Here is a 26,249-nt window from a genome sequence, read left to right as displayed (position 1 = left end):
CCCTAATCTATTATCCTTGTCAATGAGTTCTTTCTCTTTTTAAAAAATTAAAAAAAATTAAATTGATTTCACAGAGAAAGGAAAGGAGAGGGATAAAGAGAGAGAGAAACAATGATGACAGCAAAACATTGACAGGCTGTCTCCTGCACACATCTGCCGGGGATCAAGCTCACAAACTGAGCGTGTGCCCTGATCAGGAATCGAACTGATGACCTCCAGGTGCATAGTCGACCCTTAACTATAGCTATGTCGGCCAGGCTAAAATATTTTTTTATTGCTGACAGTATTACAGATATTCCCCATTTCCCTCCCTTGCTTGTCTTAACCCCACCCTAGCCCAAGCCTTCATCAGACTTACCTTTCTCCTTTTTTTTTCTTCTTCTTCTTTTTTTTTCTTTTTTGCTCAATCCTTTCAGCCCCTCAACCCCATCCCTGGACAGTTGTCAGCCTACTCTCTATCTATGAGTCTGTCTCTAGCTGAACTAAGAAGCTTCTGTATCTTTTTCTTCTTCCTTTCTTCCTTTCTATCTTTTTCTCACCCACCCTTCCTAATTTAAAAATGTTTGTTCTTCCAATTATGAAATTAAATGATGATCATCAAAGAGAATTTTGAGAATACAAAAATATAGAAAGATAAAAATATATACATTTTTACTGTTTAGAAATGATTAAATGTGGCTTTTCTGTGTGTGTGTGTGTGTGTGTGTGTGTGTGCGCGCGCACGCGCACATACATGTAATGTAAACTGTTTTTTATTTGTTTCTTTCTTTTAAACATTATAAATGTAGACGCCCTTTGATCCTTTGCGGGGATTCTGTCTATATCAGTCTCCTTTTTTCAGAAAAGGTGAGGTTAGACAGGTCAAGATGAGACAGCCAGATTGGAGAAAGACAAATATAATATTCATATATTCATGGCCAGGTTGTGGGAAGTGTGAACACAGGAGCCAGGAGAAAAGCAAGCAGTGCGGGTATGAAATGCTGAGAAAGGAGTGGTCAGGAGGTGAGCAGGGCCCAGATAAATGTGAGCCCTGAATGCTAAGCTAAGGAATGCAGATTCCAACAGGAAGGCCACGGGGAGGGCGATATAACATCATCAAGGCTCTGGAACAGTACCTGGCACATAGCAGGAGCTCAGTCTATATCTTTCAAATGAGTAAATGATGGTCATGTGGAGACTGGGGAACAATGACATGAACCAGAGGCAGGGAAGCCAGTGAGGAAATGCTCATTTCCTAAATTACTAAGGGTTGGAACTAAAGTTCTGGAAATGGAGATAACAAAGATGAAAGAATAAATTATGGAGAAATTAAATGTTTCCTCTTGCCCTAGCCAGTTTGTCTCAGTGGATAGTGTTGACCTGCAGAGTATAGGGTCTTGGGTTCAATTTCAGTCAAGGACATTTGCCTCAGTTGCAGCCTCATGGGGGAGGCAATCAACTGACGTTTCTCTCCCTTCCTTTACACTCTCTCTAGAAATCAATGGGAAAATATCCCCGGGTGAGAATTAAATAACTCACCAAATAAATAATTGTTTCCCCTCTCTCACCAAATGTTCCCCTGTTGCCAGATGGATAGAATATCTTTGCTTAGTGCCTCAAGCTACTCTATTATCTCACTTCTCAGACTGATGGTAAACTTTGGTTTAATTGATGATTCGTTGAATTAGCAATTAAATTAACACGGGGAGAGTGCAGGTGGCTTTAGCACGTACACATAGATGAATTTCTATCCTCTACACATCTACTCTATTACATTCCTATATATATGAGTTACCTGCCAGGGCCGTGCTTGAAATGGAAATACTCCTACAAAGTGGAACTTGGAAATTCTAAGCAAGCAAAAGCTTACTCTTGTGCAATACAAATCTTAAAACTAATCCTAAACATTCCAAGCCATAGGATCATGTCACACCCAGTGTTTATTTTAAATCCAGTTCGTGAGAGAATTGTGAGCAAGCCCATGGGCACAGCATTTGCGGGATAAGTCTGCTCCAAACCACATAGGTCACACACACCTTTTTGTAGTTTTGTTTTGATGGTTCTGTCTTGTAAATCTGTAAGTGTGTTTTGGGCAGGATATTATTTCATATTTTGTAACTTCAAGGCTCATATGGCTAAGTAGCAACCAACTTAGTTGAGTAAGAAAATAGCAGTATAGGTAATACTTGCATACGGCAAAGATTATGGATGTGATGGCTTGAATGTTAGGAAACAATCACTGTTCTGAAATGCAGGAAGTGTATCTGACCCTTCCTATATTTCTTAGTTAATTCCAGTTAACTTTTTACAAAGAGTCAAAGTAACTTGTGTTTTGTTTTGTTTTTAATTCTAGGCAATTGGAAAGTTTTCATCACTAGGATTTGAGTCTGTGCAACCCTTAAAAAAGTCTCTTTCCACCTCAGTGTGCACCTACTAAGTACCTACTATGGGTGGTCAAGGAGCTTATAGGCTATATCATTTGATTTTCACACTGAACCTATAAGAAAGGCATTGGTATTTCTGCTTTGAAGATGAGACAGTTGAGGTATAAGAATGTTGGATAAACTTTCCAAGGTCATGCAGCTAGTAAATAATGAAGCTAAGATTCCTACACAAATCTGAATCAAAAGTCCAAGTTCTTTGCAAACATACCCTGTATTCCAACAGGTAATCCTGTGGATTTCCCAGGATTTGAAGATGGAAATGCTATCGCTGAAATGGGGGTGTGTGTGGAGATTATCTGAGAAAATAACCAGTCCTGGATACATAAAAATAAAAACAATATTTAATAAGACTTTTAAATCTGTATCATACTTCATTGTTTAAGAGCCATGTCACATACAGCATCTTTTTGAAAAAGCACAGTTTATTGATTTTTAGAAAGAGAGCAAAACATCGATGTGGGAGCAAGAGCACATCAGTTTGCTGCCTTTTGCACGCCACCTACTGGGGATCCAGCCAGCCACCCTGGGCATGTACCCTTGATTAGAAATCAAACTTGCAACCTTTTGATGCATGTGCCCATGCCCAACTAATTGAGCCACATGTGCCAAAGCCATACAACATCTTTTTAACATAACCACATGGTGTGGAAATACAGACCAGGGTTAATATTCTCCATGTAGATGGAGAAATATAATTGTTTTCTATTTCATAGACTTGCCCATAGTCATAGGCTAATTTAAGGCAGGATTCTATTTAAGAGTTTAAAGCAGGATTCTAAGAAGCAGAATCCAAGATTTCTGGTTTCTGACGCAGTGCATCCTTCATATGCACTGAGCAACCTCCAAGCAGCTTGAACTTCAGTAGAAGGCTGGGCTGCAGACCCTGTAGGAGCAGTCGACTCTACAACAAGGGAGACAGTAGAGAGGGGTTGCACACAGGCTGCACCAGCCCCAATAGGGGGGCAGATTTTAGGTCGGCAGAATTTCAACATCTTACCTATTGTAGGTGTGTGCCCTTTTACTTATTGATCTATTAATCTATTATTATTATTACTATTTGCTATTATTATTCCTCTTCATCATCATCAACATCAATATTATTGGTGAAAAGCTAATTTGTGGGGGTACTGTGCTAGTTATGAAGTCATAAAGTCAAATATTTATGTTATACAATGGACAGTGTGATATTGTTATTATTATTTAGTCAATAATTTCACAGTGGTATAAAGAGGTTACTGAGCCTGATGTATGAAACAAGCCACTAATGGGGAGGGAGAGTGTGATGTAGAGAAGGTTCCATGGAGCAGGGATCACCTGAAGAAGAATAAGTAGTTTGGAGTGAGAAGTCCAAAGATCTTTTCAAAAGCGAGGCTTGTACTAAGGCAGTAGTCGGAAAACTATTAACCAACAGAGCCAAATATCAACAGTACAATGATTGAAATTTCTTTTGAGAGCCAAAACCAACTTCTGCACATGGGCCACAAAATTTCAATCGCACTGTATGTGCGCACCCGCATGTGGTATTTTGTGGAAGAGCCACCCTCAAGGGGCCAAAGAGCTGCATGTGGCTCACGAGCCAAAGTTTGCCAACCACTGTACTGAGGCACAGAGTTACTAAACATTCTGTATGTTTGGAAAAATGCATGTGCTTCCAAATTACTGGAGGATAAAGTATGAGAAAAGATGTGTAGAGGTCAGGGGCAGAGAAAGTCCAGAGTCAGAAGAGATTTCACAGCACGAGGGAATCCAGGAGGAGGGCTGATTCAGTTAGAACATGCATTATGAAATAGAAAGTAGGGCATGCAGCAATATCTGTGTGCGTGTGTGTGTGTGTGTGTGTGTGTGTGTGTGTGTGTGCTCTAGCCTGATGTCAGTGCTCTAGATTCTGAGAAAGGAGATAGAGAAAAAAAGGATCTCATACCCCAATAAGTGGAGAGATAAATCGCTAGCTCTTTCAAAATTCTCAGATTCTTGTATATCAGCTGCTCTCCTGGATCCTTAATGTTCTTCTTCTTTCTTAAAATATTTTTTAAAATTTCTTTTAGAGAGAGAAACATCTATAAGAGAGAGTAACATCTATCAGCTGCCTCCTGCACTTCCCCTTCTGGGGATTGAGCCCACAACCCTGGGCATGTGCCCTGACTGGGAATTGAACAGGAACTTTTGGTGCATGGGACAGTGCTCAACCAACTGAGCCACACTGGCCAGGGCCTTAATGTTCTTCCTTTAAAGAAAATTTTCAAGTAATGTAGCTACTTATGGAAAACAAAACAAGAGAAAGAGACACATACACACACATCACCTATGATCCTGTTCTATAATGTTTACTATCCTGGTAACAAGTTTGTGTAATTTTTTCTGTCTGTTTTTATATTTCTCTCTTTTCCACATCCAGCATGGCTAGAGAGCAGTCCAGTTCCTGAGTAGGGGCGGCTGGGGATTGATAAAATGAAAGAAAGAGACAGACACAGAAATAGAAGGAAAAAGCTGGGGTTGGGTGGAACACTGTCTTCTAATGGAGATGGGAACAGGGACCAGAGCCAATATAGCATGTTTATTTTATACAGCAAAAAACTAAGTTTTACTAAAAGTCAAGACAAAGGAGATTATGCGCATTCTAGGGTGGGCAGGGGTCGTTTTCATTCCTGGTGCTTGGCTGGATTTAAATAACAAAACCCACCCCCTGGCACCTGGGCTCATGTCAAGCTGACAATACTCCTGCCTTTTGGCAAAGTGTGTTTCCAGGATATGGCTTTGCCAATGCCACTAGATTCAGCTGACAATAATTAAAGAAGTGCCCATGTGCCTTCCCAAGGGCCCTCTACAATCAGAAGCCCGGGCTTTATTCTTACTGGTTTCATTACTTCTAAAACCTTTTTATATAAAAACAACAACAACAAAAAACAAAAACAAAAACAAGAACATGGTGATTATTGTCTTAACTGCTTGATCTTGCTTGGTGAGACAAAGCTTAGAAACACTAGGAACTAAAATATTCTCACATTCAGAATGTACTTACCAGAATGAATATATGAGGTCTGCTTTCTTATTCTGATGTATTTCATGCATAAAAACTTGACATTCATTCTGTTTATCTCCCCAAAGGGAAGCATCCACAAAAAATATATGGATTAGTTTTTACCTATTATATGTATACATTCATATATATATTAGGAGCCCAGAGTGCAATTCAAAATCATGTGGCTCCGCCCACCCTTGAGTCACTGGTCTGGCCCTACCTCTTTCTCTGGCCTTTGAAGCAGCCCCCTGCCACTGCTGATCAAGCCCTCCCCCAGCACAGACACATGGAGGGCCCTGCTGTCCTGCCCCAGATTTGAGCACACAACCTCCTCCTGTCTGGTTGACCCATTATGGCATCCCTGTTAATTAGCATATTTCTCTATTACATATATATAGATGTATTGTTTCATAATTTACTATATACCATATTTTTTGGACCATAAGACGCACCAGTTTTTAGAGAAGGGAAATGAAGAAAAAAAGATTCTGAAACAAATAGTATCCTAAAATATTTTATGTGCATTAAAACCCAACATCACAGTCATAAACACATGTAATCAACCCTGTAAAGTAAACAGCAGCATTTAGAACCATTTTAGAGCCGGGCAAGCACACAGAGACCACACAGAGCTGGGCAAGTAAAAAAACTTTTTTTTAAAAGTATATGTGTAGGCTATATTTGGACCATAAGACGCAGGGACTTTTTCCCCCCACTTCTGGGGGGGAAAAAGTGCGTCTTATGGTCCGAAAAATATGGTATATTGTTTCATAATTTACTATATGTGCAATTATTACACAATCTCTGGCAAATATACAATGGTGTTAAAAAAAAATGTCTATGCTGTTTCACTCCTCTCAGATATATTTACATTTAAAAAAAGTAACTACAGTGAAAACATCCCTAGAGGCAAAATGATCTAATCTTCTGATAGAGTCTCCGATGACTATATATTGTTTCAGATGACTATATATTGTTTCATAATTTACTCTACCACTCTGTGATCTTTATATGGCTTCCAATTTTTCACTATTATAAATGAACCTCTAGTTTTAGCCATAGATTATTTTCTTAGCTTTGAGTCCAATGGAACAAATAATGTGTAGTGGTTAAGAGTACAGGTTTTGGAGTCAAAACCAAATATAAGATGATATGTGCAATTATTACACAACTTCTGTCATATAAACAGCAGTGTTCAAATTCCAGCTCTGACATTTACCTGTGACACACTTCATTTTATTTGTTGGTCTTGACATTTTCTTCTGAACCATTGGTGTAATGTTACCTAACTCACAGAGTTGGTTGTAATAAGTAAGTGGGATAATCATTATATATAGCAATTTAGACAGTGCCTGGAATAAGTAAATGCTTTGTTGTTGTCTACACTTTAATTTTACTAGGTTATGGAAGTGTTTCTCAAATGTTTTTAACAATATAAAGTGACACTAATGAAGTCTGAGAGAGCCAACCAACTTGGGATGTTATTCTTTCTGTAAATGTTATACTCAATTTCTTTTTTTAAAGATGGACTTCTTTTACTTTTAATTTACAAATTTAATAAATGAGGATAACAGAAGCCTAATTAATACTTATATGTGGAGCACCTCTATTTATTGTGGCTGCTACATATTATATATAAATATAATGGCACGGAGATGCTATCAGAAGACAAGATCACTTTGCCTCTAGAAATAAAGAGATGTTTTCACTGTAGTTATTTTTTAATGTAAATACATCTGAGAGAAGTGAAACTGCATAGACATAGCAAGCATTTTTTTAAACACCAGTGTATATATGTCAGAGATTGTGTAATGATTGCACATATCATTCCTACTATTACAACCATCCCTGCCTGATGCATTATTTCATTTCTTTGGTCACTGAACATCACTGTGGTTTATCTGCCACATTCACTTCAAGGACACAGGCCTGGTTGAATGAGGACAACTGTGGGAAAAGGGACTTGATGGGACTGAAAGGACAGGGAGGCTACCAATGACAGCCTGTCGCGACCAGTTTTGTCCCAGAATCCACTGAAACCAAATTCCCATTACTCCTAGTTCTGACTGTGCCCATTTGAGCAAAGCAGACTGTCCCATTTTAGCATGGAAACAGTGGCTGGAAACTTGCCTCCGAGGTCACATAATTTGTCCACAAAAAGCTGCAGACAGTCCTTCCTACTCAGTCTGCTCACACCCCTTCCTATAGTTGATTCAGACCAGTGACATAGGCCTCTCTGATGATCTCAGAAGCCTGGAAACCTCCAGCTTCACTGTCACTGTTATAGGCACTGTCCTGGATGCCCGATTCCTTGGGCTGTAAGCATGTGACCCCAAAACATGAGCCAATTAATGTTTAAGCCAATACTACTTTGTCTCGTCGGAGAGGAGACTGATCAGGCCTGTCTCCTGTTATTTAAACTGTACACCCTTTCCATTCATAACCCTGGGGCAAAACAATTACTGTGACAAATGTAGAGACACAGGGCAACACCGACTCTGGGTGCTGATTTTGTATTAACCACTAATTCAGTGTGTGGCCTAACTACTCCGTTCCTTGAGTGGCCTTCAGATTCTTCCTCTGTGAAAATGAAGGGGTTGGTTTCTTGCTTTCTTTGGTCCTTTCCAGCATCCACAGGCATTTTAAGGGCTGAAGTGATTAATAATGGGCTGCAGGCAACCATAGGGTTCATGGGGTTCCACCTAGTGGCTGTATCCATTACTGCAGCTCTAAGTTCCACAGGGTATTCTCAGGCCTGTGGTTAGATGCCCCTCACAGAAGTTTTTGGCTGGTACATCATACAGTCCATTCATCATCAGCAGAACCACGCAGAATGGAGAAAGGCAGCGAGGAGCAGGAAGGCAAGACAACTATTGGAGCCTCACATTTAGTGAAGCCTCAAATTTAGATAAAAATGAGAGTTCCATATTATCTCTAATTGAGGTATTAACAGGTAGCAATTGAGTCTCAATGTATGTGTTTAAGCATGAACTTATTGAATGTGAAAACTTAAAATATATTTCAGTTTTTGAAGTATATGTGTCAGCATTTCTTTACTTAAAATAGAGCTGAAGCCAATGATGGAAATAGTGTACTTTAGACCATTCTTTTTTTTTTGGGGGGGGGGGGGATTTTATATGTAGAGAAAACAGTGTATACCAAGCAAAGTTTTGCTGTGGTAAATTCCTCCAGGGAAAGGCATGTAAAACTAATTAGTCCTACAGCATGCTCATCATGGTTTCCCTGTGCACCTCCTTTGTGATTATGTTAAATGCTGGGGATAGAAATGCAGGAGACATGGTTCTGACTAATTCAAGAGACTGATAATTCTATAGGAGATGACAATTTTTATAAACATATTTATAATGTTATATGTAAATAGATGAGCTACAATAGAGGGTTCTTTTTAAGATAACTATAGCAGTAATATAACAGAGAGACCTATTTTGTTGAGCCAGTTAAGGAATCATTCATGGGATGGAAGACACAGTAGAGAAGAAGAATAGAAGGAACCCTTCACTGAATAGAAGCTGGTACTCACAGCATAATTCTAAGCTTTCTAATAGGATGAGGAGAAGCTCTTTGTAGATATTGAAAAGCACATAAAAGTTCATGGTAAGTGGGAAATAATTCAAAATAATAGTGCGGTCAAATGTGAAGTAAACCTGGGCTACTGCCTTGCTCTTTGAGTATCACCTCCTTGTTCATATATAGATTTATTTAAAAATATTTTTATTGATTTTTAGAAATAGAGAAAGGGAGAGGGAGAGAGAGAAACATCAATGCTAGAACAAAGCATCAATTGGCTGCCTCCTGCATGCTCCCTTCTGAGGATCTAGCCCACAACCCAGGCATGCGCCCTGACTGGGAATGAAACTGGCAACCTTTCAGTGCATTTCATTGCACAGGACTACGCCCAACCAACTGAGCCACAACAGCCAGGGCTCATTTCCTCATTTATAAAAGTGAGAAAATAACAATACCTATAACAAAGAGTCATTATGAAGATTAGATGTGAGCACAAATAATATCTAGAATGAAACTGAGGGCATTGCTATTATAAAAATTTGATAAAATGACCAATTTTCATTTAAAAGCAATTTGTAAAAAACATGTACAAGCCAAAGCCGGTTTGGCTCAGTGAATAGAGCATCAGCCTGCAGACTGAAAGGTCCCGGGTTTGATTCCCTTCAAGGGCATGTGCCTTGGTTGCAGGCACCTACCCCCAGTGGGAAGTGTGCAGGAGGCAGCTGATCGATGTTTCTCTCTCATTGATATTTCTAACTCTCTATCCCTCTCACTTCCTTTCTGTAAAAAAAAAAAAATCAATAAAATATATTTTTTTAAAAACATGTACAAGATGTATTATAAAAATTGAAAATGCCTATATTTAATAAAGATATGTGTCTGAAAATTAAAACTTTCCCACAAAAAAAACTTCAATTACAGATAAATTTATTAGTGAAAATTACAAACATTTAAGAGAAAAAATAACACCAAGCTCATTTAAACTTTGTCAAAGAATAGGAAAAGAGGGAATACTTACAATTTTACTAAGCTAGTATAACCTTGATAATGAAACCTATTAAAGACCTTATAAGAAAAAATTACCAGTTATAATCTCTCATAAACACAAATGCAGAAATCCCAAATTATATTAGCTGAAAACTGAAACAAGGTGAATTTGAGACTCTTTCAATATTCAAAAATCTATATAATCCACTATGGAAAGAAAGTAAAGGAGAAAATTATAGAATTGTCTCAATAGTTGAATAAAAATCATTGCTATTTCTCAACATCCATCCACACTATAAACTCTTAGCATACTAGAAATAGAAATAAACTAATTTAATCTGTTAAAGAACATCTACCAAGCCCTCATGACTAATGATAAACTCTTTGAAGTCTGCACCATGAGATCAGGGAGGAAATTAAGATGCCCACTATCACCTCTTCTAGGTAACATTATGCTGGAAATGCTGGTTAGAACAAATGGCAGAGTACTGAAGAGGAAAAAATGGACTGTCATTGTTTATGGAAAACATGGTTATAGAAAGAATCTCCAGGTAAACTATAACAATTAGCAGGTGAATTTAGTAAATTGAGCATACATATATCAACTTGCATTGTATATACCAGCAAAAAAGTGATTAGGAAAAAATTAAAACTGCATAATGAATAATGTATAAGGTCTTCCTCTATACAGAACATTAAGAGATTTTAAACATATTAGGATGGAATCCAGATCAAAAGCAAAACATTCAAAGATGCCCATAAAACGTTAGCACTAATTGCACGTAAGCCCCAATAAGAAGGAAACAACCTCTTAGCTGTTCATCATAGCATGGTTTTCAAAAAACTGCCATGAAAACTTCAATGGCTTCAAAACTTTGATCATACCCCAGCAAGAAAGGTTATGGTATGTCTTATGAGTGTCTGGAACATCAGAGGATCTAAAGAAAATGATGTTAATAGTGATCTTCAAACTACAGATGACGGAGGGTGAGGAAAATGGAGAGTGCCAGGAGAATACATTAATTCATACATAGGAAGCTGCCAGGAGGTTCCAGAGACAAGCAGCAGGTCATCTGATTTGGAGTTACAGCTATAAACAAGAATCTATATTAACAATAGTTTTTAACTTGTGATTCAACATTAATGTGTACCCAAATATGGCTTTTGGTACACCAAAATTCATTTTTCAGTCTGTGTTCAGCCTAACTGAATTTATCAGCGAAACTAAGGCCATGTAATAAGACATATCAGGGTAAAGTTATTTTAAGCATGGGTAAATTTTCTGTGCCTACTGTTAGGCTTGTGAATTTTTTGAGCACTACTGTGCCAATTGCTATAGAAGAGGTTCTACATATTTAATGTGTAACATATTATTATACTGTCCTTAAAATAAAAGAATGAGACTGAAAGAGGATCTGCAACTTGTTTAAAGCACCCAGATAGTTAAGAGTAAAGAGTCAGTTTTGAGCACAAGCCTACCTGACTCTAAGACATGAGCCGTTTTCATTATATCATAATGCCTACAAACTTGAGGTATGTGAAAAACTGTTCAGTTCATTATCTGATGCATCATTAGTATTCAATAAGTTTATTGTTATTATTACTAAAATATGACTAACTCTTATGGGAAGTCCCTATTTTTTTTTTTTAAATAAAGTAGAACCTTAATTTCTTGTTCAATAAATGATTACTCCTTCTTGGCAGCCATCTTATGAAAAAAGTATAAGATTGAGAATAGAAAACATGGTAGATACAGATTTATGTAAGCTTTAGTCTCAAGAAGCGACAGTTATCCTAGTAAGTTGACACTCAAATTGATGAGCACATTCTGTACAGTGGGCTATTTTTTCTCTGCTATATTCCCTTGGTGATACACCCTTGCAAAATCTGTGACACTTCAAAGAGAAGGAGGTTTGGCTCCAAAACTTTGAGGACTGCTTTATCCCTGTGGTGTATTAGTCATTTGATAAGACCTTAATTTATTTACTAGGTAGTAATCCTGACAGCACCATAAAAAAACTACTAGCAGCTGAATTAGTTCTTTCATCTTGCTTGGCTTACATTCATGTGGTCAATAGATTTGCCATAAAGGGACCTTTTCCTGCCTTCTGAGTAGGTGACAGATTGTGCAGATCAAAGATGATTTCCTTTTCATACTTGTGTGAACTTTAGAATTATATTTGAATAGGTATATTGCAAACAATAGGATGATTATGGAAAGTTGCAACTTGTCTTAAAAATTTTACATAAGCTACAGTGTCCAATACAGCTCAATAAAAATTCAAAAGCAAGAGGAAAGAGGTAAGTTATTTGATATTTGTTAATGCAACACAGCGAAATTATACAATAGCAGGCCTGGGTCCTCTCAACTGTCTTCCTCTGCAGGCCTGGTCACCCCCTAATGCCCTCCTCTGCTGGCCCCTGTCACCTCTAACTGCCCTTCCCTGCAGGCCTGATCACCCTCAACTGCCCTCCCTTGCAAGCCTGATCCCTTCCAACTGCCCTTCCCTGCTGGCCTGGTAGCTCACAACTGCTGTCCCTGCTGGCCATCTTGTGGTATCCATCTTGGGTCCACATGGGAATGGCCATCTTGTGTGTTGGAGTGATGGTCAATTTGCATATTGCCTCTTTATTATATAGGATAGATTGGTGATCTAACATGTGAAATGTTTTCCTCTGAACTTAGTGAACTAGTCTTGTAAAGTAATCAACTCCAAATTGGGGATCATTGGGACCTCCAATCTATAGCTGGTTATTGGGATTACAGCTGATAACCTGTGCTTGTGACTTGTGTCTGAAGAGGATGGAGGCAGTCCTGTGGGACTGAACTCTTAACTTGTGGAATATGATGCTATCTTAGGGCAACATTGGTAGGACTGAGTTGACTTGTCAGTATACCCAGTTGGTATCAGAGAGTTATTGGTGGTGTGGAAAACCCCCTCCCACACATTGGAAATTGGGAACTTATCTGTAGTCGTTGAGCTCCCTAAAGTTTCCAGTTTATTTTCTACCAGTCCTGCATAATTGCTAAAGGCTTTCTGATTTCTCTTTCCCCAGCAGGGATCCTAGGCCTGGCTAACTGCACTCCTCAGCCTGGAGTTAGAATGGGCAAATACCCTTAGAAGGGAAAATGATTTGAGGTAAAGAGCTCACTTAGAGTACTTTCTTACTCTAAAATTTTAATCTAATTTTTGTTTTCCATAGCACCTTGATTATACCTTTAAAAATAATTAGGATTTGTAAAAAATTTATCTGACTTTTTCTAGGTTTAATTATTTATGGACAGTGGGAGTATAGGTAATATCTAGCTTGCTACATTTAAAAGTGGAAATCCTTTGCTCTATTAATTTCTAACAGTTAAACTACATTTATATTAAATTATATTAAATCTTTTTAATTTTATGAATCATCTCTTGAGTTTAGGAATTTCTTATATTTAGAGATACCATTGAAACATGGGGTTCAGGGTGCAGACTTTTCTTCCCGTGTGTTCTTGTCCTCATGAAGTTTGAAGAATAAACTTGTGGACAAAAAGGCTTCTTTAATAAAAAATGTAGTTTATTGGAAACAGATACAAACTCCATCTGGGCAGGGGTGTCCCCTGGGGATTCCCCCTTCCCTTGGGAAAAGCCTGTTGCCTCTCTCTAATGGGAAAACCAATCTAAAAAATGTGCCTCGTGTCCCTTTGTTGCAGTTCTTTGTCTGAACCTGACCCTTTCTTATTGGTCCCTTTTCTTAATTTGGGACTCCCATGTTTTCCTGGTCATTCTGTTGCATGGTATTAGTTTCAAATCTCAAAGCCCACGTGGTGCCCCCCTTGTCCTCTTCCTTATCTTGCTGGCTGGAGTTGCCTTTGATCTCCCAGCTGCTCAAGCCAGAGATAAGCCTGTCCATCCTTGGTTTATGGCTATTTTAATTTCTCAGGTGGAAATGTTTCCATCTGCCTGAACCCCCTCTTTCTGTGGCATTTCTCTATCCTCTGTATAAGTACCCTGGCGTCTTCAAGTCTCCATCTCCTATGGACCCTTCTCATTCCAAGAACTCCCTAAACCTGCCTATTTTATCCCTAAAACTCCTTTCACCATCCTTGATCCATAGTTTATCTAAGTATGGATCATTGAGGAGCAGTGTGAAATTAAAGAGATTTCTTTGAAATTCAGTCTTTTTATCTGCAGACACGAATTAAAATTTGCAGAGTTGTGAAAATAATGTAATATATGTGGAAGGGTTTAGGAATGAAAAAAATATATACAAAATGGGAGTGGTATTTTATTGCAATGTAAAGGTAAAGGGTCAATCTGAAAAGTAGAATGGTTTCCTGTTATATTGTTTATTTTTGTAAGAGTTATAGAGGTATGGTATCCAAAGAACACATCAAACACTCTTCTCCTAAACAAAGGCTTCACAGACATATTTAAATTCAAAAGAATGGAACACATCTCATTTTTTATATACATATTTTATTTAAGTTATCTCTGAGTTTTCAGTCTCATAGATATTACCTTTAGTTTTCTAAAAATAAGACAAGTTCACACTGCAAGTAGTTATGGATCTTAGAGTCACACAACTAAGAGACTGAAGGGCCAGCATTCAAACCTCTGAAAATAAGTACAAACCTCAGTTTTTTGGGCAATACCAAAGACTCCCTGCCCCCCTTTTTTCTTAATCACAGTTCTACTGGGAAGAGAAACGAGATTAGAACTTAAAGATTCTCTGCATTCTGTTCCAATTGGAGCATAAAATAGCACACAAGGAAGCTAGTTTGTCCTATAATTGCGTGGCCACTGAAGCTCATTTGCCTGGAGGTTGAAAGAAGCCATCCTGGCCGTGACTGGTTTGGCTCAGTGGATGGAGCGACATCCTGAGGACTGAGGGGTCCCAGGTTCGATTACGGTCAAGGGCATGTGCCTTGGTTGCGGGCACATCCCCAGTGGGGGGGTGTGCAAGAGGCAGCTGATCGATGATTCTCTCTCATTGATGTTTCTAACTCTCTATCCCTCTCTCTTCCTCTCTGTGAAAAATCAATAAAAATATTTTTTTTTTTAAAAAGAAAAAAGAAAAGAAAGAAGCCGTCCTGGAAGTCCCCCTGTGATCTTTTGTCTCAACTGCTAACCACATATTAATGATTACCCAGGACATGTTATATAGAAAGACATGGGGAAAGCAGGATCCTTAGCAAAATTTGGTTTCCAGAAGGGATAGAGACTATTCAGAGACAATGGTATGGAAAAGGAGGATTTTGCTGGTAACAGAAGGCATAAGAGTTCCTGAGAGTATAATGGAAGGATTTCAAAAGTATGGTCATAAGGGTGAGTATTTCAGAGAATGATCTGGGAGTTTTGAGCCTAGGGAAATGACAGATAAGCACAGGAATAAAGGCACTATGGAATTAGTTCTGAAGAGCCTGAGGGAAGATGGTACAGGTGAAGCTGTGAAAGTTGGTAGAGGGAGGAGTGAGTAGTAGCTGAGAACAAGAACTAAGAAAAACAGAGTGTTCCTCTGTAGGAAGCCATAGTGTTTGGTGGTACACAGACCACCGAATGGTGGAAGACAGCCCCAGTGAGAGGGCAAGGAACTCATGCTCTCTCATCAAAGAAGCTGGATGAGCAATGCCCAGATCTTCAGCCAAGATCTCTTTTGATTATCACTCACAAGTCCTTAAATTTGGCAAAAGGTTGCAAGGTTTCAGTTTCATAGTTCTGGTTATTAGAGTTAAAAGACTCATATGATTTGCAGTCTCTGGTTATTACTTTCTATTATGACCCTATTTTTCTTTAGCAATATCTACTAAACTACATTCATCTCAGTTTCAGTCCAGACACTTAAAGGCTTTACTGAGTAATTTCAAGAGCTCAAAGCCAAGGAATCAATTATTGGATATTATAATAGTTTGACTCGATTCACCAGTATGTTTTAAGATCCATATCTTTGCATTATTTGTGATGAGCCTATTTTATTACATTAACTTTTCTGGTAACAGAAAAGTACAGTTCAAACACCCTTCTCCTAACAAAGATATAAAAATAAATATAGCCTTAGCCAGTTTGGCTCAGTGGATAGAGCGTCAGCCTACAGACTGAAAGGTCCCTCATTTGATTCCAGTCAAGGGAGCATAGCTAGGTTGCAGGCTCGATCCCTGGCCTTGCTTGGAGCTCCTGTGAGAGGCAACCAATCGATGTGTATCTCTCACATAGATGTTTCTCTCTGTGTGTCTCTCCCCCTCCCTTCCACTCTCTAAAAATTCAATGGGAAAATTTCCTTGGCTGAGGATTAACAACATCAAAAAGAATAAATATGATCAAAGTACCCATCACAGAGGTAACCAGATGTGGTATATGTATATGTTACCTTCACTGTCCACAGTGTCCAGAATAAACATGATTCCTGGGTGTCTCTGAGGGTGTTTACACATGAAATGAGATTTGAATCAGTGGATTCAGCAAAGAAGATTGACTTTCCCAATGTGGGGGGCTGTCACCCAGTACATTGAGGGACTGAGTAGAACAAGAGGTGAAGGAAGGAGGAATTTGCTCCCCCTTCTTCTCCCCTCTCACTGATTGAGCTTACACATCTCTCATCTTCTCCAGGCCTTGGACTGGGATTTGCACCATCAGATTCCCTAGTTCTCAGCCAAGAGCCTCAGACTGAATCGCTGGTTTCCTGAGGCTCCAGCATGCAGATAGTAGATTGTAAGACTTCTCAGTCTCCATAATCACATGAGCCAGTTACTGCAATCTCAATTCCTCCTCCCCCACTCTCTCTCTCTCTCTCTCTCTCTCTCTCTCTCTCTCTCTCTCTCTCTATATATATATATATATATATATATATATATATATATATGCGTGTGTGTGTGTGTGTGTGCGTGCGTGTGTGTGTATAATTCTGTTCTATTTCTCTGACTTATACTTCAGATAAAGTATAAAATGTCAATGTCCACCATCCATATGAGAATATTTTGTAATATAAAATTTTCTTTTTTTGGTTTTAGGAAGATGAGTTTAGTTAAATAAGTATAGTATATTTAACTAGGTAAAGTTCAATATATTACTCAATTTGAATGAATGTAATGTATTATTTTTTTAGATAGTTTATTTTGTCATAAAATTCACTACTTCATTCAGTGAGATTTTTAAAAATTCTGGCCATTGTTTTCCTATAGAATCTACTACCCCTTGGCCTAGAATGATCTCCACACACTATACCACTTAGAAAGGTCCTCTCAGCAGTTAAAATGGATTCTAGCCATCTCCTCTTTAAAGGTTTCCTTGATCCTTCTCCCTCTACCACTACCATTCTGAAATTAATTATTCCATCCTCTGAATAATTCCCTGAATATATGCTGCTTTATACTTTATTTCTATATTTCTTAGTGATTATTCATGGGGAAATATTATATTATTTTCATTTGTACATCCAGAGCATCTAGTATAGTACCTGTTCTCAATACATAGTCAATAAATTTTATTAAATTGAAATATATGTGGCTTATGGACTAACTTTCTACTTCCTTAATTTTGACCAATTTTAGATTATATTTACTTAAATGCATATTGTTAAATAAGATGGAGTGCAAGAAACTGGTGAGTAAGATATGAAAACTTCCTTAAAGCACTTTAAGTCTAGGATAAAACAAAAGGAACAATGCCACCTCGGAAGTATTCCCTTTCGTGAAGGGTTTTTATTAATTGTCTGAGGTGTGAGGAATTTCTGGATGGTCCATTTTCATCCTATAATCCTCCTCTACCTACTTCTCCCAGATCCCATTTCTCCTAGTACTTTTCCCATCAACTTGAGAATTTCAGAAATATAGAAATAGCCCTCTAACTACACATTTAAGAAAATGTTCTATATAAAATTATTTCTCAAACTTGAGTATAATATAGGCCTCCCATAAAATGAAAAAAAAATTGTTATGGATTCCTAGTGTTTACTTATTTTAATTACAATGTTACCAAAATATGTATAAAAATAAGACTGATTATAAACTCCCTAGCTCTTCAAAACTAAAAATCAAAATACATACATAGATTAGATACATAAATTAGGACTTATTTAATTAAAATTAAAATATTAATTAAATGTGATAGGTGATGTCATTTTTTTGAAATTTAAATTCCAGTGTTGAATTTAATCATACAAATATGCATTTGCTTGGTTTATGTTTTAATTTTTGTATACTGATTTTGTTCTTTTGAATTGCCATAGTCTATTCCAGTGTTTTTCAACCATTTTTGGGCAAAGGCACACTTGTTTCATGAAAAAAATCACGAGGCACACCACCATTAGAAAATGTTAAAAAATTTAACTCTGTGCCTATATTGACTATATATAAAATAATTCTCTTGAATAGGAATCAAATAAACACAAAGAAAGTATTTTATAATTACTTTATTATGAAATATTAAGTAAACAAAAAAGTGAAAAATTATAAAATTCTTGTCTTGTCTGCACCTACGGCACACCAGGCAACATCTCTGCCGCGGAACAACGGTTGAAAAACGCTGGTCTATTCTTTGGATATTTTTCACTGTCACTATCATTTTAATTTAATTTTATTAGAAATATTCTTGTAAATAATAAAACACTATTTTAGTGGGCCAATACATTAGTCATTATAAAATACAATACTGAAAAATTTAAAGGACCATTTAATAAAAATACCTTCATTTTATAACAGTACACACTGCCAATGAATTTGTACAAGGTGGTGGGTACAAACAAATGCCCTACCCAGTAGATTTGCTTACAACTTGAACTGAGTGTTCTCATACCATTTTAGTTTGAGTTCAACCTGATGCTATAATTTTCAGTCATCACATAACACCAAGGTGATGATAAACCCACAAGCATGCCAGGGCACATAAATCAGCATTTCTCAAAATGATCCACTTATTCTTGTGTTTACTCTCTCAGATTTAATGAGACTTCATGGCTGAGTCTTGAAAGTGACTAGGAAACCTGCATCCATTCAGACATTTTCTTACTCTTTTTCATTGTTGGATATAGCACACCTATGCTTAAGAAGCCACTTTATTTCTTATCTTGAGAAAAGGATAGGTGGCATAGTAGCATTTGCCATCTGGTTTTTATATTCTTGAAAAATCCTTGAGCTTTGTTCTTGAATGCTGTTATGTTAATTACAAACATTTTTATCCTTTAGGATTTGCTTTCATTATTTGTTAGGCAAGAGTAGAGAAGCTTTTAGTCTATTTTAATTTTGACCCATACTTGAGACAAATTGAATAGTTTCTTCATGCACATTTGCTAATGAGTACTTTGCAAAACACGTAAGGTGTACCCTAGCATGTCTTCCAATTTCTCTTCCTGAGCAGCTCTTTCCTTTAGAGTACAGTTGACCCTTGACTGATGTAGGGGTTGGGGTGCTGAATTGCCCTACAGTGGAAAATCCACATCCACACATAACAAAGGTGGCTTCCCAACTGTGGATGGAAAATATTACTGAACTCTAGCTGTCTTGGTGCCCCAAATCCCATCTATGACTTCTTAATTCAGACAGTACACTGAGCTCTGCCTGAGTTCTCTTTCCCTCAGCCATGTCCTACAAACTCTCTCAAGGTAGTTGTAGGGGCTTACTTTGTTTGCTGTCGCTCAATAATCATTGCTCTTCATTACCTGATGGCTATGGCCCTGAAATCATTGTTTAAAATTATGTGCCTTGGCCCGTGTGTTTAATGGTTAGAGTGGCAGCCCATGCACGGAGGGGTCACAGGTTACATTCATGGCCAAGAGCATGCATGTACCATCACCACCCTGGTGCAAGTGAATGTGGGAGACAACCAATGTGTCTCTCTCACATTGATGTTTCTTCTCTCTCTCTCTCTCTCTCTCTCTCTCTCTCTCTCTCTCTCTCTCTCTCTCTCTCTTTCTGTGTGTGTGTGTGTGTGTGTGTGTGTGTGTATGTGTTTCTCTCTTTTCCTCCCCTCCACTCTCTCTAAAAATATCGGGTGAGGATTAACAAAAAAATATGCTGTCCATTTTATTGATTGTTTTAGGAAGGAGAATAAATCTAGTTCCTTTATTCCACCCCCTTTAGAAACCAGTGTCCAAACTCTACATCTTGCAGCTACTCCATTCTCCACCCACAGCTTGCAAGATCTCCTTTTCATCAAGCCATGGAAAGAGAAAAAGCATGAAGGATCACATGTAGGTAACTTTTATCAGTCAAATCTGAAAGCGGTTGCTCATGTCTGTGACATTGCCCTAGACATCAGTCACATGGCCACATCTGACCAAAAGGCCAGTGGGAAATAATAGTCAAACTGTAATCCCAGGAAAAGTTGGAAGTAGTTTTTGGTGAATGGTTGGCAAGTTTCTGTGATATGGTACCTTTATGGGCACCAAATACCACTTTTACTCTTCCTCGTAATAGAAGACACTTATTCCATGACAAAGGAGAAAAAATTGTTTACTCTCCCCTGCTGACCAATGAAAAGTATTGGAATAAGAATGAGATCACTGTAATTAAAGCTTCCATTTAGATAAAATAAAGAATGAAATTCTTCCCTGGCTGTTGTGGCTCAGTTGGCTGGGTGTCCTCTCGTGCAATAAATGTTTTGGGTTCGATTCCAAGTCAGGACACATACCTGAGTTGTGGGCTCAATCCCCGGTAGGGGGCATGGAGGAAACAACACATCACATTTCTCTTTCTCTCGCCCTCTCCCATCTTCTTTCTCTAAAAAAATTAAAAACAAACAAACAAACAAAAGAAAACAACAAGAAGAAAAGAGTGGATTCTGCTATAGCCTGTGGTCCATAGCAGTGATGACCATGTTGTCAGGCAGGCATTGTGAGGTCCCTTGACACTGACAAATGCAGGAGATTCCTTGATTAGATTTTATTCTACTTTCTGTAAAGGACTTTTTCATCTTTTTTTTTTTTTTTTTTTTTTTTTTTTTTTGCAGGTTCTAATTCCTCTCCCAGGAGATACTTCCTGTTAATTATCCTCCATTACCTTTCATGGTGATAGCTGAAATTAGTTTGGAGAGCAGTCCTTCCTTAAGGGTCACTGAAATTTCATACTTCTTTTCCATTCATGAAATTTTGGGACTCATATGTGTTTGAGGCATGAATGGTCAAGGCATTTTTAGTATTGGTTCAGGTTTTGTTAGCAATCCATTTTCCTCGAAAATTAGTAAAACTATCTGCTTCTAGGCAATTTCAGCTGACGGTTAATACAACAATAATGTTTTCTGGATGTAAGTCTGAAATCTGGTTCATTTTATGTTTGCTTTCTCATCACATACCTCTCATTCTAAAACCATCAGAAGGCATCTGTGGGAATGCCACACGTTTTTAGGCTGCTTTTTTCACTCTTACCTTTTACTGTTTGAGGTTCAGAATAAGTCAACTTTTTCAATGCTTCGAGGCCCTGAATCCTGGAATCTATATTACCATTTATTTCTGGTTGAAAATGATTACCTAAGCTGATCTCTTTCTTATAGTAAGTTGTCAATATAGTTGCAATATGTAACTAAGATTCTGGTTCTTTTCAACCACTTGCCATGCGCTGTAGCCTCATAATTACCTTTCAAATTACTGAAGCATTTGTTTTATCAAATATTTTTCAATATGGATCACCATCTTTTCAGCACATTTTATCTATAAGTAAATAACCAAACCATCTTTATAAAGTCTAGATTGTTCTTGGGGCATCATTCTGCTTCTGCTATCTGTATTTTAAACTAAGGCAATGAAGTAATGCAGTAGCTCAAATATCGATACTATAATTTCTTTTCCTGGGTGCTTTTCATGGGCAGGTGGCTCTCCTTCAACTGATGCCAACCCAGGCTTTCCATCTTGTACACATGGCTCCTAAGACTGAGATGTTTTTCTCTATCCGCAAGTGGAAGGAGAAAGCATGGGAATCCTGCATGGGCTACACATGGAAATAGAAACATCAGTTTTGCCCTCTTCTTGGCTAGAAGCTGGTCACATGGCCACACCTGATTGTGAGGAACACTAGCGAATGCATATAGTCTGGTTGTATTAACAGAATGAGCTGAAAACTTGGCTGCATAGCTAACGAGTTTCTTCACAGAGGCCAATACTGGGGAAGGTGGAGTAGAAAGACTGGAGAAATTGAATCCTTCTAGGGACCCTTGAGCTACTCAGTCAAGTTTCACCATGTAACTAGGCTTTTTAACCATGTGAGCTAACTTTTATTGTTGAAAGCTATTGATATTTTAGTTGGGTTCTCTGCTACTTGTTATGCCAAACTATTATAATTAATATAGTTGTCCAGTGAATTTTCCCATTAACAGCAACAAACCAAACATCCCTTGATGGTGTCCTGTTATTCCAGTTGTGTAAAGCCCAGTCTGAATGCTTAATGCTTGAGTTCCCAATAAAGCATCTCAGGTATCAGGCCTGTATCTTGGGAAATTCAGCTCAGCCCAGGTGATGAGGCTTCAAAATACCTGTGATGGGAGTTTGGGGGCAGGCTAATTCCAGGTCTGAGGGAGCCTTTGGGACACATGCTTATTTGGGATTTAATCTTGTAATAGGAATGTGGTCTGTGAGGCTCCACCAAGCCCTCATAATCTATGATCACACCTTTGAGCTTCCCTAGAGTAGAAGAAAATACACAGATTAGTCACTGGTTTAAACCAACTTTTTGTGTGTGTGTGTGTGTGTGTGTGTGTGTGTGTGTGTGTGTGTGTGTGTGTGTTTTACAGCTTAGAGATCATCTGAGTCCAAATCACAGTTCTTGGTGATAGCTAATCTGAATTTATATCTTAAACTCAATTCAAGCAAGCTTACTTTTTAAGCAAAAGAGAGCTGAGCCTCATTCTCATCTTTTGGTGTTTCCCTCCTTTGGTGTCCTCTATAAGACAAACACTCAATTTTCCCATTTCTTCTGCTTTTGGGAATCATTCATTGAGTGTCTATTGGGTATCAGATATGCTGCCGTGTGCTAGAAAACAGCCAGATTGAGCAGTTTCCATAAGTCAGGCAGGAGAAAAGCTCATAGAACATTCAGTCAAGTTCTAGAATATTAGTGTGACATGCGGAAAAAATATAGGCTTTGAAGTTAGATGCTGCAGTATACCTTGTTTTATTCTGCTTCACAGATGTTATGTGTTTTACAAATTGAAGGCAAGACTCTCCACCAGCAAACATATCAACTCACTGTATTCTTACAGATTGTGTTAATTTTGGAATTAAGCTGTTCTTCTCTGAGCTTCAATTATTGTATTTTATTGCAAAAATGTACATAATACCACTATTTCAAGGTTAGACTAATAGCTAAATAATACAATAGTAGTGAAAATTCTTGGCCTAGAGTAGGAATAGTACTCCATCTTTTCCTGTTTCTTTTCTTCTTTCTCATCTTCACTTTATGTATTTTACCTTCTCATTTTTCCTCTCTTATTTGTTTTCCTTCCTACTTTCCCAATCTTATAATTTCCTAATTTCATTTTTTTAGGTAAACATGTTAATAGCTAAATTCCCATCCAAGATTCCAAGATTACATTGAAATGTCATCCTTACACCAACACTCTAGATTATATGCCCTTTGAGGTATCTAATGAAGAATATAAATAAAAATATTCTTTATGAGATCTGTACTTGTTTTCTTTCCTAGACTGATATGGACAGTTCCTTCTTCTGACTCTAAAAGTAACACATCTCTGTCCAATTGGGATGATGTCCATTGCTACTTCCTAGACATATTTTACAGGTGTTACTGATAAAGAGCAATTAGACTTCCAAAATAATAATTGCAGAGGACCCAAAACTAAAATAATGGCAGGGGAAGATATTTTAAATGAAAGATAGAAAAACTTAGTAATGTTTTTAAAGCTATTTATTTAGCTGACCATACTTGTTAAAAATTGCTATGTGTATTCATTTCATTTTAACAAATAATTATCATAGGTAAAAAATGAAAATAAATGGGTTTGTTTGATTCCATTTGCTGTATATTTATCTTGAAATAGAGCACTCATTTTAGTGCTCTAGAAATTGAGTCTGTAGCCATATATTATATACTAGAGGCCCAGTGCCTGAGATTCGTGCACTGTGGGGTGGCAGGCTGGGTTGGGAGAGGGGGGATGTTCCTAAACCCAGGCTGCACCCTCTTGCAGTCTGGGACTCCTTGAGGGATATGCACTTGCCAGCTTAGGCCCGATCCCCTTAGGGCAGTCAGACATCCCTCTCTCAGTCCAGGGCTTGTACAGTCCAGTATCCCTCACTCTTTACCTCCTGCCTGCAGTGGAGGCAGGAGAGGCTCCTGCCTGCCACCACCACTGCGCTTGCCAGGATTGCTGTTCTTTAGTGCTGCCTCGGAGGCAGGAAAGGCTCCTGCCACCACTGCTACGCTTGCCATCTGTGAGCCCGGCTTCTGGTTGAGTGGTGCTCTACCTGTGGGAGTGTTCTGACCATCAGGAGGCAGCTCCTGTGTTGAGCGTCTGCCCCTCGTGGCCAGTGCACATCATAGTGACTGGTCATTCCATCATTTAGTCAATTTGCATATTAGGCTTTTATTATATAGGATAGCATTTTATAAAGATTATTTTTGCAGAATTTCCTTGTTGAATATCACCCCAAATTAAATCTTTAATAAAAAAAAAACTTTATTAGGATGTCTGAAATACTTTGATGTACTCAAGATAGAAAATTCACATGTGCTAAAAATTATGTTCAAATACCACACTGATATTTTATGATATTTTCACTTTGGATGATCTCCCAAAATATCTGAAAGATAATTTATATAACTCCAGAAAAATATTTTTATTACTTCCTATTTCATTTTGGGGAAGAAGACATATGATTTATTCTTTTGAAAAAGGACATGATATTTTCTTAACATGGCATTTCCAATAATCTAACACTTCATAATGTATTATAAATAAGGAAAAACGACTCATAAGACTCTAGCAACATCACTATCTGGTTTCAAAGGTGGTAATTTGCTGAGCTTTATCTTAAAAACACATTTAAGAGACAATGGACTATGACTAGAAAATATACATTTTATCATGTTTTAAACAAAGGAAATCCAAACTGTGGAAACAATTAGAATTAAAAAACCAAGGCACATATATAGTGTTGTTATAATTATACATATCTACCTATACACATTCCAAAGAAATAAACATAGAAATAAATAATAGAATAAGATGCAATGAAATGTTTGTAGTGAAAGACTTTCTAGCCCTGACTGGTTTGGCTCAGTGGATAGAGCATCAGCCTGTGGACTGAAGGGTCCTGGATTCTATTCCAGTCAGGGGCATGCACCTTGGTTGTGGGCATATCTCTGTAGGAGGTATATAGGAGGCAGCTGATTGGTATTTCTCTCATCAATGTTTCTTACTCTCTATCCCTCTTCCTTTCTCTCTGTAAAAAATCAATAAAAAGAAAAAGAAAATACTTTTGGGGGGCTAGGACACCATTCCTACTCTCATATACTCTCTAGGTTCATCCATATTCAGTGGTCTTTTCTTAGAGAAGGTTGAATTCTTTTAGTCTTAGATTTATAGTATGGGCAATTTAGCTATACAGCGTAAGTTTCATGTTTAGTCTTGTAATATATTATTAGTTTTACATCTTACAACAGAGTTCTTTTACTATTACAATGGCAGACAATAGGAGTAGTGAGAAATTATAATTTACTTTTACACAATGATCACACTTCTGTTGCAATAAACAATTGCTCAGTCATTTATCTGATTTGATTTTTGTGAGTAGGGAGGGTGGACACTATTAGATTTTACTGATAAAGAGTCTGAGGCTAAGAGAGATCCAATGACTGCTTAAGTCTCACTGCAATTAAGTTGTAGAGCTGAAACTAAACCCAATAATTTGGCTTTTAAAATGTATTCATTTTTTATTGTGATAAAATACTCAATAAAATTTGCTTTTTAAACCATTTTAAGTGTACAGTTATGTGTTATTAAATATATTCTCATTATTGTTCCACTATCACTTCTTCCTGTGTCTAAAATTTTTATCTTGTAAAAATAAAACTCTATAATATTAAACAATAACTCTCCATTTTTCCTTCCACCCAGGCTCTGACAACCACCATTATTCTGTCTTTATGATTTTGACTACTGTAAGTACCTCATATAAGTGGACTATGTCTTTTTGTGATTGGCTTATTTCACTCAGCATAATGTCCTCATAGTTCGACCATCTGCATATTGCAGAATTTCCTTCCCTTTCCAGGCTGAATAATATTCTACTGTAAGTAGTATATACCACATTTTGTTTATCCATTCATCTGTCAATGGACACATGGGTGCTTCCATGTTTTAGTTATTGTG

General features: G+C 37.7%; 1 long non-coding RNA gene across 1 annotated transcript in view; it reads left to right on the top strand.

Moving 5' to 3' along the window:
- LOC118713553 overlaps positions 1-20,367 on the top strand; it is a 28,579-nt gene extending 8,212 nt beyond the window's left edge. The window contains exon 3 of the long non-coding RNA XR_006740886.1: positions 20,012-20,367. This is a non-coding gene — a long non-coding RNA (uncharacterized LOC118713553). The remainder of the gene's footprint in view (positions 1-20,011) is intronic.
- The last annotated feature ends 5,882 nt before the right edge of the window (positions 20,368-26,249 follow it).

Source organism: Pipistrellus kuhlii, unplaced genomic scaffold (genome assembly GCF_014108245.1).
Source record: "Pipistrellus kuhlii isolate mPipKuh1 unplaced genomic scaffold, mPipKuh1.p scaffold_m20_p_9, whole genome shotgun sequence".
Classification (NCBI taxonomy): domain Eukaryota; kingdom Metazoa; phylum Chordata; class Mammalia; order Chiroptera; family Vespertilionidae; genus Pipistrellus; species Pipistrellus kuhlii.
This window is presented reverse-complemented; position numbering and strand designations above follow the sequence as displayed.